Below are 18,478 nucleotides of genomic sequence, written 5' to 3'. Positions count from 1 at the left end.
TACTCTGAAAATCAATTAAATTGCTCTCATGTTAATAAAATACTTAATAGATTGGGCAAAAGGTCTTAAATGAACAAGCTTTCATATTTATCATTGAAGAGAGGTTAGATTTCCATTCGTGTTTTCCTTGAATATCATTTGTGGTACTTCTTGAATTAACTTAAGAAAGATTCCACCTACACTTGATTAGAAAACTATCTGTGGTATCAAATTAGAAAACTTCTTGGAATCACATTCGATGTGTTCTGCTCTGAACTTATCTTAATTGGCTCTGATCTATGCTCATTAATCTGATTCTAATATTATTGCCTTGCAATAATTTGACATGCAAATCAGAGTACAATAAGGAAAAGAAATATTTGAGGATTCTTATCTTTGTGCTTAATGTTTCACTATCTTTTTGATGTTGTCAAAAAGGGGGAGAAATATCTAAGTATATGCTCATAATGCTTTATGTTTTGAACTGGATACAAATCAGCTGATTAAACTGATTAAATCTAAAGCATTATCATGAAGTTTTTTTTTAAATATGTTTTCTACTTCATGCAACTTAGCTATGCATTACTTCTAGAACACAATATATTTTATATTGCATATACTCCAAGTTTTGTCATCATCAAAAAGGGGGAGACTGATGACCCAAAGATTGATTTAAAGATTGATTTTGATGATCACAAAACCTTGAAGTATAAATACTAATGTTTGTGTTGCAAGGAGAAAGATACTTATCTTGCAAGGAACATAGCAAGTTGGAAGAAAGCTACAATTTATTGGCCCAAGTTTCAAGTTCAAAGGACTCAAATTGGAGGAGCAAATTCAAAGAAAAATTCAAAAGAATAGTCTTCGAGTCGACTCCAGAGTAGAACGAGTCGACTCCAATAACTGGCAAGTCAATTCCTAAGAAAAACAAGGCAAAAGTCAGAGAGCGATTTTCGACCCTGAGATTCGAGTCGACTCCTGTGGAATGCGAGTCGACTCCGATGGTTGGCTGGTCGACTCCAAAGAAAGTGAGAGTCGACTCTCAGTGGTACACAAAGAAAAAAATCAGAGAGCAGTTTTTCGGACTCTGAGATCCGAGTCGACTCCCAGACAGCTCGAGTCGACTCCAAGGCAGCGCTACACCAAAATGGCAGAAGGCTGTGTTTCGGAAACTGAGAGCCGAGTCGACTCCGGAACAGTTCGAGTCGACTCCAAGACCAGACGAGCCAAAATACAGAGGATCAGTTTGCGGGCTCTGAGAGCCGAGTCGACTCGAAGAAAATCCGAGTCGACTCGAGGAAGAAAATCAGAAAGTATGTCCTCTGGATTCCTGAGAATGAGCCGACCCCCAAGTGGCCGAGTCGTCTCCAGCTATTGGTGAGTCGACTCCAGTTTGGTCCGAGTCGACCCGAGGAAAAGGCATGCACTTTAATTCAAATTTGGAACAGTGGTCGAGTCGTCTCCAGTGAAGCACGAGTCGACTCCTGCAATAGGCGAGTCGACTCCTGATCGCGCGAGTCGACTCCGATCCCAACGGTAATATTGTCAGGAGGTGCAGACTATGTCCAACGGCTCTATTTTTGTCTCTAACGGCTAGATTCTTGTTTCCACGTCATCTAAAGCTATAAAAACAAGAGGAGAGCTAGAGGAGAAGGTATGGAAGTGGGAGAGAACATTTAGGAAAGAGATTTCAAAGAGATTACTTGGGAAATCTCCCATATGCACAAAAGGGCCATTCAAAGTAAAATAGAGAGAAGAAGAGCATCCAAGTGAATCCCAAAGCTTCCTCTCCATCCGTGTGCTGCCTTGGAGATCCTCTACTTCTTGAAAATCAGAAGAGGGTCAAGTAAAGAAGAAGCCGAGCTCCTTCATCTTCAAAACTCGTTTGAAGGCTTCTCTTTACTCTATTTGTTTATATTGTTATATTTGCTTATTTAAGAAGCTTTGATTTGTTTTAAACCTTTATTTTAATATCTTGTAACTTGATTCAATCAAGGGATTGAATCAAGGGGTTAAGGTTTGTTGGTGAGCCAAAGGGAAAACCAACGGTGTTAGGTTTGTTGGTGAGCCGAGGGTAAAACCAACGTGTAAGGGTTCGATTGTGATCCCGGGAAAACAATCGGGGTGGTTCTAGTCGGTGAGCCTGGGAAAACCGACCGAGTTCGTTGTGCGCTCGTAAAACAACAAGTTGGGTTGTGAGCTTGTAAAACAACCGGCTGTAATCTGTAGGATTATAGTGAAATTCCCAAGAGGTCTTGGGGAGTGGATGTAGGTGCTGGGGTGCACCGAACCACTATATGTTTGTTGTGTTTGTAATGCTTCTTGTCATTGTCTAACTTACACACTTACTCACTTAGATAAATAGCTTGCTTAACTATTATCCGCAAATTCTTTAGTTGCAAGCATATTCAATCAAGTCACAATCTATACATCAAACTGTTGCTAAGTTTAACTTTCACTGTACATCTATACAACTTAGCATAATTAATCAAAAACTTTCAGAAGTAGGTTAAAAGATTTAAAAGACCCAATTCACCCCCCCTCTTGGGTTGTATCTACTGGGCAACAACTTGGCTATCAAAGAAATTTTTCATGAAAGACTTGGGTGAAGCATCCTATATACTTGGTATAAGGATCTATAGAGATAAATCTAAAAGGATGCTAGGTTTGTCCCAGTCTAGGTACGTAGATAATGTGCTGAAGAGGTTCAGCATGGATGGAAGTAAGAAAGGTTTCTTACCCATAGGACATGGCATACAACTCTCTAGGAAGATGTCTCCTAAGACATCTGAAGAGAGGAATAGAATGAGTTCTATTTCCTATGATTCGGCAGTAGGATCGATCATGAATGCTATGCTATGTACCAGGCCTGATGTAGCTTATGTCTTGGGCATGGTAAGTAGATTTCAGGCAGATCCCGGGGAGGATCATTGAAAAATTGTGAAAAGCATTCTCAAATACTTGAGAAGGACTAGAGATATTTTTCTGATTTATGGAGGATCAAAATTGAAACTAGAAGGCTATTCAGATTCTAGTTTTCAATCTGATCCAGATGATAGCAAGTCAATCTCTGGATATATCTTTACTTTGAATGGTGAAGCTGTGAGTTGGAAGAGTTCCAAACAGCAAACTATAGCTGACTCAATTACTGAGGCAGAATACATAGCTGTTAGTGAAGCTGCTAAGGAAGCAGTCTGGATGAAGAAGTTCATCACAGAGCTGGGTGTAGTTTCTGAGATTGCCGGACCAGTCCCAGTTTATTGCGATAACACTGGAGCTGTTGCACAGGCTAAGGAACCAAGATCTCATCATAGATCCAAGCACATTTTGAGACGCTTCCACCTTATTCGAGAGATAATCGAAAGATAAGACGTCAAGATTGAACAAGTAGACACAAAGAACAATATAGCAGACCCATTTACTAAAGCTCTACTACAGCAGCAATTCAATCATCACCTCGATTGTATGGGGTTAAAATATAAGAGCGATTGGCTTTAGTGCAAGTGGGAGATTGAAAGAGTAGATGCCCTATAAGCCAATCATTTGATGGGTTTCTCTTTGTAATCCTCCAAATCATGTACTTTGACACTTGATATATATCAATAAAGGCATTGTGTTTCATCATTTGCTGCTTATCTATTTTATTGTTGGATGATAAACCCCATAAATTAGGACATTGGTTTTAGGGTTATGATGAGATCATACTAGTGAGACCTAAAATCCTAAAATCCTAATTTAGAATATTTTCAGTCAAATTGGTATATTGAGTCGGGGATCAATATTACCGGAAAGACTGGCACATCTTATATATGCTCGATGTAGAGGGTGATTGATCTCACAATCACTTATGTGAGACACTAATACAAAAATGTGGGTGCTCATTAGAGGAATGAGTTCACTGAAATGACCAGCCATGAGAACATCTTATGGATTCTTACTTAATTGTCAAAAGATGGTTCTCATAGTGGGAGTTGTGCAAGTGATCCTTAGACCTGAGATCACCATGGTACCTTGTTCACTTGAACCTTTGTTTTGGTTTACCCTCATTCACGACATTGCGTTGTGTACGGGGTATTCTGGATATGGTAGATTTTGTACGAAGATTGTGAGTAGGTCAACAAGGAATCAGTCACTTCTAGTAAGAGAAGGTAACATTCTACTTACTCTAATCTTATGATGATTCAAGAAGCCTTTGATCAAAGCAAAATGAAAATTAGAAAGAGTTTCTAATATTTCATTGTTTGAATTATCATATAAAAGATTGAGAGAGACATGAATAAGTGATTGAGTTTGATATTGATCCATACTCATGCACTTATTCAGGATGTAATATGATTGAGGGATTGAATTGCATGATAACTTGCCACTGAAGGATATGTTTGGATTTGTCCAATACATTCCTCATCTTTCGGGTAGACATGATATGTTACTAGACGTCAATCTTGTCTTGTGGGTTGATCGGATCAAAGAGTTTGATTAGATCAAAGCATCAGAAAGGTTCTGATTGCTAAGTCAGGTTTGGCATTAAATTGGACCTCAATTGGATTAGAGGTATTCTAATCAGGTTAGGTCAACTTGCACCTGCACCTACTGCTGGCTAAGATAAGGAACCTAATAGGTCACACACAAGGAAATTAATCAAGGGTCTAATTGGATTAGATCAGGTTTGCAAGATGAACATGCTAGCACGTGTTGCAAACCCTAGCTCCTGATTCAAATTAAATTCGAATCTGATTCTTATATTAGGTTGATCTAATATGATTAGATCATGACCTAATATGGGTTAGCCAAGAGTTGGAACCCATTTGGATTTAATTAGACACGATTTGATTAGGTTTAATGTTTTCTTTAAGTTGGTTAAACCCAATTGGATTGGGTTTGATAGGGCCTTCACTTCTGGACCATTGGATGGTTTCCTGGATGAAGGATCTGGTCCACTGGTTGGCGCCTTCATCTGGACCACTGGATGGCTTCCTGGATGAAGGATCTAGTCCACTGATGGGCGCCTTATTCTGGACCACTGGATGGCTTCCTGGATGAAAGATCTGGACCATTGATCAGCGCCTGAATCTGGACCACTGGATGCCTCCCTGGATAAAAGATCTGGACCATTGGTCAGCGCCTGAATCTGGACCACTGGATGACTCTTTGGATGAAAGATCTGGACCATTGGTCAGCGCCTGAATCTGGACCATTGGTGATGGCATCTTGCTTCTGGACCATTGGATGGCACCCTGGATGGTGATGCCTTGATCTGGACCATTAGATGGCGCCTAGATCTGGACCATTGGCTTTGGTTCCCTGCATTTGGGCCCTTGGATCATCAGGATTTAAGAGGGAGACGTGAGAAAGAAGCGTATCATTAGATACAGCTTTTTCTAAAGCTTGATACACCCTTCTCCTTAGCACCCCATCATGATGGGATGCCCCTCTTGGCACACGCCTCATCATGATGAGGCATGTGGATGGGATGTATCCCTTTGTGATGCATCCCTCCATCTCTTATAAATAAGGAGGCGCCCCGGGGTTCTAAAAAATCATCCGAGAAAAAGCCTCTCCTTCTCTCTCCCTTATCCCTTCTTTCTTACAAGCCTCTCTCTTTTGTCCTAACCCAAGACAAGAGGGTCTTCTTTAGGACAAAAAGACTAAGAATGTTTTAAAGGTAGAAAGGAAGAAGGTAGCGAAGGAAAATCAGCCAATTAAATCCTTTGGAAGGATTGAACAACTAGAATCAAGTTTTAGTGATGCTAGAGTCTTAAACCCATTTCTGTGTGGATCAACATTGGAGGGTGAACATTTGGGCACCTTAGGACATCTGATAAGTGCTTAATAATTCAAAATTTAGTTATCTTTCCATGCACTTATCAATGTTCTTAAACTAATAAATACATATTTTACCAGAAAATTGAATAATCATTGAAATAAATTTGAAATATGTTTTTGGTTACGATCTTTCATGAAAACTACAGAAAAAAAAACATATAAGGAGGAGATTGTGTTGATTCGGTTTGGTAACCTGATGAAGTTAAGGTTAGAATTAAATAGGTTTTGGTCCTGGCTCGATCAAAAGTTATAATTAAATTTGCTAAGGAAAACATTTGATTAATCCTTTTTATTAAGTCATGGTCTTGTTTCTAGTCTTAACTGGTCGAGTTCGATCTGAAGCAGTTAAGCAATAATTAAATTTGGAAGACATTGGGCTCGAAAACAAGTTCAAGCAACTCAACGATCATGACCCACCGCAAATCCAAAGCCAATTTCCAACCAATTCATTACCTGCCTTCATGTAAAATTTATAATAATAATAATAACTAAATATTCACGATTCACTGTTCATATGAACAGTGTCCAGTTAAAACACTATTCATATGAACAGTGTTAAAATTAAAAAAAAAAAAACCAAAATGCCGAAAACACTGTTCATATGAACAGTGTTCGTGAAAACACTGTTCATGTGAACAGTGTTAGAAAAAAAAATAAATAATACATAATAAATAAATAAATAAATAAATAAAAAATAAAAAATAAAAAAATTGGGAATCCACTGTTTATCTTCTTCCTCCCGCAGTCGGCCACCTCTCTCCACCATCACCGACCAGATCCTGCGGCGCCTCTTCCTCCTCTCCCGCAATGCAATCCTCCCCCGCGCGATCAAAGGAGCTCGTCCCAGCCGAACGCCCCAATGTCGTCGTTGTCCCCGGGTCCTCCGCCATCAACCGCGTGCGGCGTCTTCTCCTCCAAGATCAGCGACCCAGCCGCGTCGAAATCCCAGCATCGTCGCCCTGTCTTCCGCCCGTGGCGCATCCGGAGCGACCAGATCCTCCGCCACTTCATCAGTCGGCACCTCTCTCCGCCATCACCGACCAGATCCCGCGGCCCCTCTTCCTCCTCTCCCGCGATCTGCATCCCGGCACCACGCCCCGAAATCAGCCGCCGTGATCCCTTCTTCCCTCTCTCTGCGTGCGCCGGACAGCTATAAAAGGAGGGGGCTGAGGCGTTCGGTGGAGGGGGGAGGGGGGAGAGCTCGGTTCTAGAACAGAGCTTGCTCTGTTTCGGTGAAGAGAAAGAAATAAAAAAAAGAAGGAAAAGAGAATAAAAAACCAAGAGAGGGTTTGAGGCGGATGGCAGGAGTTCTTCAGCATACCAATGGAGATGACGAGCACCATGAGCAGCTAAGCCTCGGTTTAGGGGTTTGATGAAGCCATAGAGGAGTATTCGTTTCATTTTTATTGATTTGAGTTTGTATTGTAAGATGGTTGCATGATGAAGAATTTATCAATTGATCTTATGATTTATCCAATTTATGTGAATCATTTATCTTGCATAAAATATTTTACATAGATTGATCTATTTCATCGAATCCAACACCTGTGGTTTGGAGGAGATATTATGTGACATCGATTTCATGTTTAATGATTTAATGATCAGATGCATCATGCTAGGTTAGACAGGTCATGCTTATCGTTAGAGTAGATGGTTTGTGCTAGACTTAGATGATTCATGCTGCGAATTAATCATAATTTTTAATGATTGCTTTGGGTTGTAGTCGGAAGCAATCAAGTCTTACATACAACTCAATCATTGAAAGCATCACGGATATAAATCTATCGGTGGAATCTAGCCCTAAAACACCTCTCTCCATAGATAATTCATACTACTACACCCATATTAATTCTTAGTTTTTATCATTTACTCTAGCTTATCCCCTTTGAAGTAATTATTTAATTAGAAAAAAATAACTTGTCTCCAATCCCTGTGGACCGACACCCGTAATCACTATCCTATAGGATACGTGCTATTGCGTGGTTTGTTTTTGAAATTGAAATAACCGATCAATTTTTGGCGTCGTTGCCGGAGATTGCTAGCATAGTTATTTTTCCTATCATTAAAAAAAATTAATTAATTAAAAAAAAACTTTCAAAAAAAATATATATATATCTAAAATAAAATAAAAAATTATTTTCTATTATTGTTACTTTTTTATCTCCTTCTTCTCTTCTACTAATTTTTTTTTAATTTTTCTTTCAGTCTTATTTGATCAGGAATCGAAGAGGAGATCTGGGCTATCAAAAAGGAATGCTTTAGAGGTTTGCTTAAAAAATTTTAAATTGCTGGAAAAATTTCCTTTGGTAACCTCTAAGCCTTTCATATTTAAATTAATTATTAGCTTAAAATTTTGTGGTGATTGTTTGATTTTAATTTCAGCAAAAATGTGAATGCATGCTTGATACACATACACAAATTAATCCGCATATAGTAAGGGCAATCACCCCAACAAGATAAGAGCCGGATTTCATCACCGGATTCTTGCCCAACTTAGGTGAACTCAATCTCACATAGTGTCACTTTAATTAAAATCAATTAGACGTTAGCTCCTAGGGACATTCGAGCTCAATAGGACGAAAATCACCGAAAGTTGCACCAATTTCGCTCTATAGCTTAGTTGATGTCTAGGCAAGCTTTGTCCCTTTAAGGGAGACAGTTCATCTGTTCGAGGCAAGTAGTTTTTAAGTGGAACCTTTGCAACGCATCGTGACCCCCCCACTTACCTGGGAGCTTACCTGGTCAACTCAGTCATTAGATCGGATTGGAGGCTTAGGTGCCCTCTTCAAACTAGTTAGGAGCTGTCTAGTGATTTTAGGGCAAACACAAGGACTTGATGTGTTTTTCTTTTAGTGCATGCTTGACTGTACTTGATTGATCAGAAAGGTATTAGTGTATGCTAGGGTGTTGTTCCAGATCTCCTGAATTAGTATCTTTTGATTCTAAAATAGAGCATTCTATTAGGGCCCTTCGAGCCGAAATCCGTACCTATAGACCATAGGATCTGCCCCACCTGTCGAGATGGCTGAAGAACAACCCAAACTGTTAAAGGAGTACTTTACTCCTTCCATTTATACCTCTCCATCTTGTATTCGACTACCTGATACCACTGCCGATGTACAGTTTGAGATTAAGTCTAGTGTCATCCAAATACTTTCCTCTTTTTATGGACTCAACAATGAAGACCCATACAAACATTTGGATGAGTTCCTTGAGATCTGCACTACTGTCAAAATTCAGAACTTCACTGATGATGCTCTGAAACTTAGGTTGTTTCCTTTTTCCCTTAAGGATAGAGCAAAACAATGGCTCCATTCATTAGAAGCTAATTCCATTCTTTCATGGGCCCAAATGCAACATGAATTTCTAAAAAAATATTTTTCCATAGGAAGAACGAACCAATTTAGGTGAGCGATCACAAGCTTCTCCCAATCTGATGGGGAAGAATTTCATGAAACCTGGGAGAAATTTAGAGATTTACTACGAAAATGCCCCCATCATCAAATACCCAAGTGGCAATTAGTACAATGCTTTTATGACGGGTTGTCCGAACGAAACCGTCAGATGGTTGATGCTTCGTGTGGGGGAACTTTCATGCTTAAGAGTGAGCATGAGGCATGGCAGATGTTTGAAAACCTTAATGAAAATTTCCTCCACCATGCCTCCTCCGCTCATCAAGCACCCCCGAATTCTCAAAGAAAAGGAACCATATATGAAGTTAGCCAGTCCATAGGTCTATCTGACAAAGTAGATGCACTATCCCGCAAGTTGGACCAGCTAATGTCTAGAGACCAGCTCCCAAACTTTTCCCAAGCACAAGTGTGTGCTCTCTGTTCTAGTCCGTCTCATACTGTTTTTGAGTACCCTTCGGTAGCACAATTCCCTGAATTTGTGCAAGAACAAGTAAATGCTGCCAAACGCAATCCCGACCGAGTAATGATCCATATTCTACCCCTTACAACCCGGGATGGCGCAACCATCTGAATTTCTCTTGGAAGCAGCAAGCTTCGAATACTGCCCAACCCTACTCCCAAAATGTTCAACACCCTCAGAATTTTCAAACCCCACTTAATATTCATCCCTACCGTCCCTCGACTCAATTTCAACACACTCCTCCTCCACCCCATAGAAACACAGCCTTTGAGGAGAAAGTGTTGACCTCCCTTCAAAGTTTGGAAACTATTACATAATTGGTGCACTCTCACATGCAATCTATCGCCAAGCTAGAATCCCAAATGGGACAACTAGCTAATGCACTGAACAAGCGAGAGGAAGGAAAGCTTTCAAGCCAGCCAGTGAGTAATCCTAGGGGACAATACATGGCTCAAGAAAATCAACTAAATACAATTCATCATGAACAAGCCAATGCTCTGACTACCCTAAGGAGTGGACGTATACTAGATAATAAGATTGGGGAGGGTAATAATAAGGAAGGTAAAGAGGAGGAGAGAAATGTATCACATGAAAATCCAAAACCTTCTTCTTCTTCAGCTAGTCCACCATCTCACATTCCAAAAGTCCCATTTCCTGAAGCTCTTAATTCACCCTCTCCCTTTGGCAAAAAGGGAACTTCACTAGAGGAGATGATGGAGGTTTTCAAACAAGTTAAAATCAACCTCCCACTCCTTGATGCTATTAGACAAGTTCCCTCCTATGCCAAATTTCTCAAAGACCTTTGTACCCAAAAGCAAAAATCTAGGACACATGTGCCTAAAAAGGTCTTCCTAACTGAGCAAGTGAGTTCTATTCTCCAACACAACATCCCTCCGAAATTCAAAGATCCTGGTGCTCCCACCATCTCCTGTGTCTTAGAAAATAATTTCATTGATCGAGCACTCTTAGATCTAGGGACAAGTGTCAACCTTTTACCTTACTTAGTTTATGAGAAACTTGGGTTAGGTGAGTTAAAACCAACCTCGGTATCCCTTCAATTGGCTGATCGATCTGTAAAAACACCACGTGGGATAATTGAAGATGTTCTTGTCAAGATAGACAAATTCTATTTTCCAGTAGATTTCATCGTCCTTGATATGGAACATGAACCTAATCCTAAGAAACAAATCCCCGTGATCCTTGGGCGCCCCTTTTTAGCAACAGCCAATGCATGCATCAATTGTAGAACAGGGATAATGAACATATCATTTGGGAACATGAAGGTAAAATTAAATGTGTTCAATGCGGACGACCAACCCGCGGAGAAAGTTGAGTGTTTTATGATAGACAAAATAGATGAACTCATAGAAGGAGATGCAAAAACTACCTCACTGTGTCTGGCTGAAGACAATAAACTTAGCGCTTGTTGGGAGGCAACCCAATTCTTTTAGTTTTGTTTAACATTGAGGACAATGTTAGGTTTAGGTTTGGGGGTATTTTTAAGTATTTTTAATCATTTTTTGTTTTGTTTGCATCTCTTGCATTCGTTTTCACTTCATAATGTCAGGTTTATCAAAAGAAATAAAAAAATAAAAATATCTTTTAAAAAAAATGTATTCATTTTCATTTTTTATAAAATAATAATAATAATAATAAAATTTAAAAAAAAGTTTTTTTTTAAAAAACCTCATTTCTATACATTAATGCGAGAATGCTAAACACACAAGGTATATAAAATCTAAAAAGCCCAATGACTAGTCGGAAGTAATACAAATTTAAGTTCTTTTCATTAAGTCTCTCTTAGGGAGTTGTAAGCTAATTAATACTTCGGAATTTCACTACACACTGGCCGACACTTCTAAGGTCTAGGCTCGACATTATGTTGATAGCATAGTAGCAACCTTGGACCCTGATGAATCATACTTATCTAATCCAAAAAAAAAAATCATCAATAATAATGGATTTAGTCAGGAACATCGAAAAGGGCTACCTATTGTCAAAGGTCAAGTGGGCTTGTGATGAGAACTCCGAGCATAAGTCCGTAGGGGAGTCTTGATGCCTGACACCTTGTGCCAACTGGTGTGAGAGTTGTTGACTGATTGCTCGTTACACGGAGAAATCACCACAAGAGTAAAAGTGCACAATTTATATGTCTTTATAAAAAAAAAAAACAACTTTGTATTGACCTTGAAAAAAACAATAGTGTGAAAGCCGTCGTTGTAAAAATTCGAGTAAACTGGAATATTACAGATAAAGCCCGTGAGGTACTAAAGTAAACATCCACAACTCTCGAAATCCTGCAGATAAGATGATTTTGAATCAGTGAGCAGGTTCTTTCGACTAATCCTTGGAAACTACTGGTATTAGCAACATTTTGGAGATCCAAACCCTTAGCTTGTGAACAGTCCAGATTTCACCGAGCACTCCAGTATAAATGAGTCTTACAACTTTCCTAATGGAAACTTGATGACTTCAACTTGAATTGCATCTTGACCTAGGATTTGGGCTGACTTAGTAAATAAAACCGTGTGTGCTTTAAAATTCTTATCATTTATGTATCTTAAATTAGATTTAAAAAAAAAAAAAAATTTTATAACAATAATGATTTATTTTAATATTGAAGTTTGTGGGTATCTTCATTGGAAACCCTCACGAGACTATAACTCGTCCACTAGGGTAACTTAGGGGTTTAAAGCCTTGTTGCATATGGTAAATGCAATCGCGATGCCTGCGAAAGTGAGTTAGAGCTTTTCTTTTTTTTAATTTTGCTCGAGGACTAGCAAAATATAGGTTTGGGGGTGTGATAAGTGCTTAATAATTCATAATTTAGTTATCTTTCCATAGCACTTATCAATGTTCTTAAACTAATAAATACATATTTTACCAGAAAATTGAATAATCATTGAAATAAATTTGAAATATGTTTTTGGTTACGATCTTTCATGAAAACTACAGAAAAAAAAATATATAAGGAGGAGATTGTATTGATTCGGTTTGGTAACCTGATGAAGTTAAGGTTAGAATTAAATAGGTTTTGGTCCTGGCTCGATCAAAAGTTATAATTAAATTTGCTAAGGAAAACGTTTGATTAACCCTTTTTATTAAGTCATAGTCTTGTTTCTAGTCTTAACTGGTCGAGTTCGATCTGAAGCAGTTTAGCAATAATTAAATTTGGAAGACATTGGGCTCGAAAATAAGTTCAAGCAACTCAACGATCATGACCCACCGCAAATCCAAAGCCAATTTCCAACCAATTCATTACTTGCCTTCATGTAAAATTTATAATAATAATAATAACTAAATATTCACGATTCACTGTTCATATGAACAGTGTCCAGTTAAAACACTGTTCATATGAACAGTGTTAAAATTATAAAAAAAAAACCAAAATGCCGAAAACACTGTTCATATGAACAGTGTTCGTGAAAACACTGTTCATGTGAACAGTGTTAAAAAAAAATAAATAATACATAATAAATAAATAAATAAATAATAAAAAATAAAAAAAATTGGGAATCCACTGTTTATCTTCTTCCTCCCGCAGTCGGCCACCTCTCTCCGCCATCACCAACCAGATCCCACGGCGCCTCTTCCTCCTCTCCCGCGATGCAATCCTCCCCCGCGCGATCAAAGGAGCTCGTCCCAGCCGAACGCCCCAACGTCGTCGTTGTCCCCGGGTCCTCCGCCATCAACCGCGTGCGGCGTCTTCTCCTCCAAGATCAGCGACCCAGCCGCGTCGAAATCCCAGCATCGTCGCCCTGTCTTCCGCCCGTGGCGCATCCGGAGCGACCAGATCCTCCGCCACTTCATCAGTCGGCACCTCTCTCCGCCATCACCGACCAGATCCCGCGGGCCCTCTTCCTCCTCTCCCACGATCTGCATCCCGGCACCATGCCCCGAAATCAGCTGCCGTGATCCCTTCTTCCCTCTCTCCGCGTGCGCCGGACGGCTATAAAAGGAGGGGGCTGAGGCGTTCGGTGGAGGGGGGAGGGGGGAGAGCTCGGTTCTAGAACAGAGCTTGCTCTGTTTCGGTGAAGAGAAAGAATTAAAAAAAAGAAGGAAAAGAGAATAAAAAACCAAGAGAGGGTTTGAGGCGGATGGCAAAGGAGTTCTTCAGCATACCAATGGAGATGACGAGCACCATGAGCAGCTAAGCCTCGGTTTAGGGGTTTGATGAAGCCATAGAGGAGTATTCGTTTCATTTTTATTGATTTGAGTTTGTATTGTAAGATGGTTGCATGATGAAGAATATATCAATTGATCTTATGATTTATCCAATTTATGTGAATCATTTATCTTGCATAAAATATTTTACATAGATTGATCTATTTCATCGAATCCAACACCTGTGGTTTGGAGGAGATATTCATGGGACATCGATTTCATGTTTAATGATTTAATGATCAGATGCATCATGCTAGGTTAGACAGGTCATGCTTATCGTTAGAGTAGATGGTTTATGCTAGACTTAGATGATTCATGCTGCGAATTAATCATAATTTTTAATGATTGCTTTGGCTTGTAGTCGGAAGCAATCAAGTCTTACATACAACTCAATCATTGAAAGCGTCACGGATATAAATCTATCGGTGGAATCTAGCCCTAAAACACCTCTCTCCATAGATAATTCATACTACTACACCCATATTAATTCTTAGTTTTTATCATTTACTCTAGCTTATCCCCTTTGAAGTAATTATTTAATTAGAAAAAAATAACTTATCTCCAATCCCTGTGGACCGACACCCGTAATCACTATCCTACAGGATACGTGCTATTGCGTGGTTTATTTTTGAAATTGAAATAACCGATCAACATCTTCAGACATATTGGATATAGCATGATAGGTATTCTTCTATACCAAGATTATATTTTCTACATTATTTGGTTATACTATTAAGGTGATCTTGGCTTATTAGGGTTTCATATAACAAATTTTATAAGAAAATTTTATAATCTCGTATCTTCCGCTGCGCCCTAGAGCACTGGGAAACCCAACATCTGCTCGGCACTGTATCTAGAGTCGGCTCGCGCTGTAGCTGGAGTCGGCTCGAGAACTATAGCGCTGAAAACTATTTTCTATCCTGACTGAGAGAGACGGCTCGAATGAAGTAGGAGTCAACTCGGCACTGTAGCTGGAGTCGGCTCGTGAATAGTAGGAGTCGATTCGAGCACTGTAGTGCTGAAAACTGTTTTCTGCTGGAGTCGGCTCGTGAACAGTAGGAGGCGATTCAAGCACTGTTCCTTGAAACTCCAGAGTGCCAGAGTCGACTCTGAACTTCCAGGAGTCGACTCGAGGACTGTTCTTTTAAATTTTTCTTTGAATTTGCTCCTCCAACTTGAATCCTTTGAACTTGAACCTTGAGCCAATGAAGTATGGCTTTCTTCCAACTTTTTTTGAGAGCTTTTGAGGCCTTCTTGTATTTTCCAACTTGCTATGTTCCTTGCAAAGCAAATTATTTTTCTTCTTGCAATACAAACATTAGTAATTATACTTCAAGATTTTATGATCATTAAAATCAATCTTTGAGTCAGCAATCTTCCTCTTTTTGATGATGACAAAACTTGGAGTATATGCAATATAAAATAGATTGTGTTCTAGAACCAATGCATAGCTAAATTGCATGAAGTAGAAAACTTGCATATTTAAAACATACTTCATGATAGTGCTTTAGATTTAATCAGCTTAGCCCAATCAATACATTTCAATCTAAGCTGATTTATATTCTATTGAAAATACAAAAAGCATTATGAGATATAAAGCATTATGAGCATATACTCTAACTCAGATATTTCTCCCACTTTTTGACAACAGCAAAAAGGTTGTAAAATAATGAAACATTAAGCGCAAAGTAATAAATTAAACTTAGATATTTCTCTCCCTTATTGTACTCTAATTTTCAGTCAATGCATGTCGAATTATTGCAAGAATATGAATCATATTACTTAAGGCAATAATGTCAGAACAAGATTAATGAGCATAGATCAGAGCCAATTATTATGATTTCAGAGCAAATTATAATGAGTGCATATCGAATATGATTCCAAAGATAATTTTTAAATCAAGTGCGGGTGGAATCTTTTTCAAGTTAATTCAAGGAGTGTCAAGAATGATATTCAAAGAAAGCACGAATGAAAATCCAACCTTCCTTTTTTTTTGAAAGATCTTTAATAACAAGTATGAAAGCTTGTTCATTTTAGATCTTTTGCCTAATATATTAAATATATAGCAACATGAGAGCAATCTAATTAATTTTTAGAGTATAATATCAAAACTTATATACTCAAAAAACATAACATCATGTTGAATCATTAATTCAAAGTTTTTTCATGATATAAAGGCATTAGGGCACTGTTCGTCCGATTCCTGTTTACCTAAAAATATGCTAAACAGATCGTTGTTAGAACCGACAAATAAAGTTTAATTTAATTTTACTCTTACCTTTCCTACTTAAAGAATAGTGGTTGTAAGAGGTCGATCCACAGGGAGGCGGTTGGAGTTGCATAAAAATTAGAACGTTCACTCAGATTTAAAATCGATTTTTGAATGATAAAGAAAAATATTATGTTGGAGATATTGACTGATTTTCTGGTCTACCAGAGAATCTTCTTTATTTAAAAATAATAAAAAGACAAGTACTTAGAAATCAAAGAGCATTTATAAATTCATGAAATGTTTAACTATTCAAAGAAAAATTTTGGCATAAATTAAAATGGATGAAAACAAGTGCTAAGAAGATCAAAAGCCTAGAACATAAACTGCATGAAAGAAAATTTCATATATTGCAACTAAAAGAAGAATTCTTGAATGCATAAAATAAACTGCAGGAATTAAACTTAACCTAAAACATGAATTGCATAAAAGAAAAATTACAATAGTAAAATGAAGATTGGAAGCCTAATGCTTCCTCGTTCTACAAAATAAAACATAAAATCAAAGGAAGAAAAACAAGAAAATTCCCCTTTTCCCTCTCTCCTATTTTTTTATTCTTTCTTTTTACAAAACAGAGCCATCTCCCCTGTTTCTTCTTCTCTCCCCAAACCGATGGCCTCTCCCCTGTTCTTCCTTGGACCAGCCGGCCACCACTCCCCACCGAGCTCCCCTCTTCCCTCCTCTTATAGTCGTGAGGTGCTGAAATTAGGAGAGGAATCACGGGCGGCCGATTGCAGATGCGGAAGAGGGAACATCCGGGGTGCGTGATCGATGGGATTGGGTCTCCGGAAGCTGGCCGCGGGATGAGAGGCTGAGGCAGAAAGAAATGGATGTTTGGAATGCTGGGATCACGCCTTGCAATCGGATGGGAGAAGCTTGATTGCAGCGTGGGATGCCGTGGAAGATGGATACGGACGAGGCTTGCCGACGGAAGGAGCTAGCTGCGGGATCACGGGCTGGAGCGCTGATCATGGGAGCAAGGAGAGGGCGGACGGGCGTGGGATCCTTTCTTCTCCCCTATTTCCGCACGGGATGAAGCTGTGAGATGGGAGGGATCGCGGAGGAGGAAGAGGGCAGACGGGCTCTTGGGCTACTGGGATTTGGATCGCGGAAGAATCACGGGCGGAAGGAGCTGGATTACCGGCTGCTGGGACGCTGGGAGGAGCCGACCACGGCCGCAGTGGAGACTGGGATCACGAGAAGGATTGGCTGAAGATCATGGTTTGGATGCGGCTGGAGGAGAAACGGACGCGTGATCCTCTCTTCTCCCCTGTTTCCGCACGGGCTGGGATTTGATCTGGAAGATGGATGGCCTGGCACGGTGGCTGTTGATGGTTGGGTGTGTTCTCAACGGATGGAGATGAACCTGATGAAACAGGTTTGGGAAGTGGGATGCTTGGTTTGATTGCATTGATGGCGTGGACAGCCGGGATTTCATGCATGCATGGCAGCTGGGGAATTTGTTGAGCTCGGGCTGCCGGGCATTGGGCTCAAACCCAATGTTATTGGGTCTCTTGAATTCCTTGCACTCAAACACAAATACAACGTTAATTAATTAATTTTATCATTAAAGATTAACTATAATGCTAATTAAAATGGTACGACGATTGCACTTTTGTGCTCTCATCACACTCCCAACTAGCTTATTGCTAGTCTCTAGCAATTTAGTGCAAAAATGATAAAATAAAATAAGAGTGCAAAAGTGTTATTTATTATATAAATATACTAAGATAAATACTCACTTAGGGATAAGAGACATAGGGCTGAAGAGAGAGCCAAAAAAGGATCTTTCGTGTATCGTAGAGCATTACGATTGCACTTAGCACGTGCAACAAGCCTTTAAACCCCTAGGTTACCCTAGTGGACGAGTGTTGTCTCGTGAGGGTTTGCAGTAAAGTTACCCACAAACTTCATCAGTCAGGAATTTCCAATTTTTAACTCAAAATTTGAACAGGTATTACTGTATGAAACTAGAATTGCAAGGACAATAGAGACTTGTTGCTATCATATTTAAACAGACTCTAACTCAAGTTTCATTACACCCCATCTATCTACTAACAAGTCAAGAATGTAGTGAGGTGCAAGATAGTATCATATAAATGAGTGGCTTTCACTTACTTCCAACATGATCACTACAATTTTCAAGACTTTCTAGAGTTAAATAGTAATGAACACCCCAGATTTATTTATTTATTTATTTATTTATTTTTTATCAGACTGAATACTAAGAAGAATGACTTGTGCAATATCTAGCCTTATTAAGCTTTCTAGCTGACCCATGTAGCAAGTGTTAGGCCAATGACTCCCGATCCAGATGGCTCAGGGCACTAGGTGTAGAGACACCCTAACAGGCTTAATAACTCAACTTAA

General features: G+C 39.2%; 1 non-coding gene across 1 annotated transcript; it reads right to left on the bottom strand.

Moving 5' to 3' along the window:
* Window positions 1–9,202: 9,202 nt before the first annotated feature.
* LOC120109245 lies at window positions 9,203–9,308 on the bottom strand. The gene has a single exon (XR_005510209.1). It is a non-coding gene; the product is annotated as a small nucleolar RNA R71 (small nucleolar RNA).
* Window positions 9,309–18,478: the final 9,170 nt, after the last annotated feature.

The sequence above is a fragment of the Phoenix dactylifera genome, unplaced genomic scaffold, assembly GCF_009389715.1.
Source record: "Phoenix dactylifera cultivar Barhee BC4 unplaced genomic scaffold, palm_55x_up_171113_PBpolish2nd_filt_p 001948F, whole genome shotgun sequence".
Taxonomy (NCBI): domain Eukaryota; kingdom Viridiplantae; phylum Streptophyta; class Magnoliopsida; order Arecales; family Arecaceae; genus Phoenix; species Phoenix dactylifera.
Note: the sequence above shows the minus strand (reverse complement) of the source record. Positions and strands in the feature narration are given on the sequence as shown.